The sequence below is a fragment of the Triticum urartu genome, chromosome 2A, assembly GCF_056163025.1.
Source record: "Triticum urartu cultivar PI428250 chromosome 2A, HENAU_Tu73, whole genome shotgun sequence".
Taxonomy (NCBI): Eukaryota; Viridiplantae; Streptophyta; class Magnoliopsida; order Poales; family Poaceae; genus Triticum; species Triticum urartu.
In genome coordinates this window covers 373,583,354-373,587,243 of record NC_141874.1, presented here as the reverse complement: position 1 = coordinate 373,587,243, position 3,890 = coordinate 373,583,354, and positions in this window count along the sequence as shown.

Here is a 3,890-nt window from a genome sequence, read left to right as displayed (position 1 = left end):
ACAATGCTCTGCACAGAGCTACTCTAGCTAATTGCTCCCACTTTCAATATGTATCCAGATTGAGACTTAGAGTCATCTGGATCAGTGTCAAAACTTGCATCGACGTAACCCTTTACGACGAACCTTTTGTCACCTCCATAATCGAGAAACATATCCTTATTCCACTAAGGATAATTTTGACCAATGTCCAGTGATCTACTCCTAGATCACTATTGTACTCCCTTGCCAAACTCAGTGCAGGTTATACAATAGGTCTGGTACACAGCATGGCATACTTTATAGAACCTATGGCTGAGGCATAGGGAATGACTTTCATTCTCTCTCTATCTTCTGCCATGGTCGGGTTTTTGAGTCTTACTCAACTTCACACCCTGTAACACAGGCAAGAACTCCTTTTTTTGACTGTTCCATTTTGAACTACTTCAAAATCTTGTCAAGTTATGTACTCATTGAAAAATTTATCAAGCGTCTTGATCTATCTCTACAGATCTTGATGCTCAATATGTAAGCAGCTTCACCGAGGTCTTTCTTTGAAAAACTCCTTTCAAACATTCCTTTATGCTTTGCAAAATAATTCTACATTATCTCCGATCAACAATATGTCATTCACATAGAAATGCTGTAATGCTCCCACTCACTTTCTTGTAAATACAGGCTTCACCGCAAGTCTGTATAAAACTATATGCTTTGATCAACTTATCAAAACGTATATTCCAACTCCGAGATGCTTGCACCAGTCCATAGATGGATCGCTGGAGCTTGCATATTTTGTTAGTACCTTTAGGATTGACAAAACCTTCTGGTTGCATCATATACAACTCTTCTTTAATAAATCCATTAAGGAATGCAGTTTTGTTTATCCACTTGCCAGATTTCATAAAATGCGGCAATTGCTAACATGATTCGGACAGACTTAAGCATAGATACGAGTGAGAAACTCTCATCATAGTCAACACCTTGAACTTGTCGAAAACCTTTTTGCGACAATTCTAGCTTTGTAGATAGTGACACTACTATCAGCGTCCGTCTTCCTCTTGAAGATCCATTTAATATCAATGGCTCGCCGATCAGTGGGCAAGTCAATCAAAGTCCATACTTTGTTCTCATACATGGATCTCATCTCAGATTTCATGGCCTCAAGCCATTTCGCGGAATCTGGGCTCATCATCGCTTCCTCATAGTTCGTAGGCTCGTCATGGTCAAGTAACATGACCTCTAGAACAGGATTACCGTACCACTCTGGTGCGGATATCACTCTGGTTTACCTATGAGGTTCGGTAGTAACTTGATCTGAAGTTACATGATCATCATCATTAGCTTCCTCACTAATTGGTGTAGTAGTCACAGGAATAGATTTCTGTGATGAACTACTTTCCAATAAGGGAGCAGGTACAATTACCTCATCAAGTTCTACTTTCCTCCCACTCACTTCTTTCGAGAGAAACTCCTTCTCTAGAAAGGATCCATTCTCAGCAACGAATATCTTGCCTTCGGATCTGTGATAGAAGGTGTACCCAACATTTTCTTTTGGGTATCCTATGAAGACGCACTTCTCCGATTTGGGTTTGAGCTTATCAGGTTGAAACTTTTTCACATAAGCATTGCAACTTCAAACTTTAAGAAACGACAACTTAGGTTTCTTGCCAAACCATAGTTCATACGGTGTCGTCTCAATGGATTTAGATGGTGCCCTATTTAACGTGAATGTAGCTGTCTCTAATGCATAACCCCAAAACGATAGCGGTAAATCAGTAAGAGACGTCATAGATCGCACCATATCAAATAAAGCACGATTACGACGTTCGGACACACCATTACACTGTGGTGTTCCAGGTGGTGTGAGTAGTGAAACTATTTCACATTGTTTTAACCGAAGGCCAAACTCGTAACTCAAATATTTTACTTCTGCGATCATATCGTAGAAACTTTTATTTTGTTACGATGATTCTCCACTTCACTCTGAAATTCTTTGAACTTTTCAAATGTTTCAGAGTTGTGTTTCATCAAGTAGATATACTCATATCTGCTCAAATCATCTGTGAAGATCAGAAAATAATGATACCTGCCGCGAGCTTCAATATTCATCGGACCACATACATCAGTATGCATGATTTCCAACAAATCTGTTGCTTGCTGCATTGTTCCGGAGAACGGAGTCTTAGTCATCTTGCCCATGAGGCATGGTTCGCAAGCATCAACTGATTCATAATCAAGTGATTCCAAAAGTCCATCAGCATGGAGTTTCTTCATGCGCTTTACACCAATATGACCTAAACGGCAGTGCCACAAATAAGTTGCACTATCATTATTAAATTTGCATCTTTTGGTTTCAATATTATGAATATGTGTATCACTACGATCGAGATCCAATGAACCATTTTCATTGGGTGTGTAACCATATATGTAAACAGAACAATAATTTATTCTCTTACTTAAATGAATAACCATATTGCAATAAACATGATCAAATCATATTCATGCTCAATGCAAACACCAAATAACACTTATTTACGTTCAACACTAATCCCGAAAGTATAGGGAGTGTGCGATGATGATCATATCAATTTTGGAACCACTTCCAACACACATCGTCACTTCACCCTTAACTAGTCTCTGTTCATTCTGCAACTCCCGTTTCGAGTTACTACTCTTAGCAACTGAACCAGTATCAAATAACGGGGGGTTGCTGCGAACACTAGTAAAATACACATCAATAATCCGTATATCAAATATACCTTTGTTCACTGCCATCCTTCTTATCCGCCAAATACTTGGGGCAGTTCCGCTTTCAGTGACCAGTCCCTTTGCAGTAGAAGCACTTAGTCTCAGGCTTAGGACCAGACTTGGGCTTCTTCACTTGATCAGCAACTTGCTTGCCGTTCTTCTTGAAATTCCCCTACTTCCCTTTGTCCCTTTACTTGAAACTAGTGGTTTTACCATCAACACTTGATGCTTTTCTTGATTTCTACCTTCGTCGATTTCAGCATCACGAAGAGCTTGGGAATCGTTTCCGTTATCCCTTGCATATTATAGTTCATCACGAAGTTCTACTAACTTGGTGATGGTGACTAGAGAATTCTGTCAATCACTATTTTATCTGGAAGATTAACTCCCACTTGATTCAAGCGATTGTAGTACCCAGAAAATCTGAGCACATGCTCACTGCTTGAGCTATTCTCCTCCATGTTTTAGCTATAAAACTTGTTGGAGACTTCATATCTCTCAACTCGGTATTTACTTGAAATATTAGCTTCAACTCCTGGAACATCTCATATGGTTCATGACGTTCAAAACGTCTTTGAAGTCCCGATTCTAAGCCGTTTAAGCATGGTGCACTAAACTATCAAGTATTCATCATATTGAGCTAGCCAAACGTTCATAACGTCTGCATCTGCTCCTACAATAGGTTTGTCACCTAGCGGTGCATTAAGGATATAATTCTTCTGTGCATCAATGAGGATAATCCTCAGATCACGGATCCAATCCGCATCATTGCTACTAACATTTTTCAACATAGTTTTCTCTAGGAATATATAAAAATTAAACGGGGAGCAACATCACGAGCTATTGATCTACAACATAGATATGCTAATACTACCAGGACTAAATTCATGATAAACTAAAGTTCAATTAATCATATTACTTAAGAACTCCCACTTAGATAGACATCCCTCTAATCCTCTAAGTGATCACGTGATCCATATCAACTAAACCATGTCCGATCATCACGTGAGATGGAGTAGTTTCAATGGTGAACATCAATATGTTGATCATATCTACTATATGATTCACGCTCGACCTTTCGGTCTCAGTGTTCAGAGGCCATATTTGCATATGCTAGGCTCGTCAAGTTTAACCTGAGTATTCTGCGTGTGCAAAAACTGGCTTGC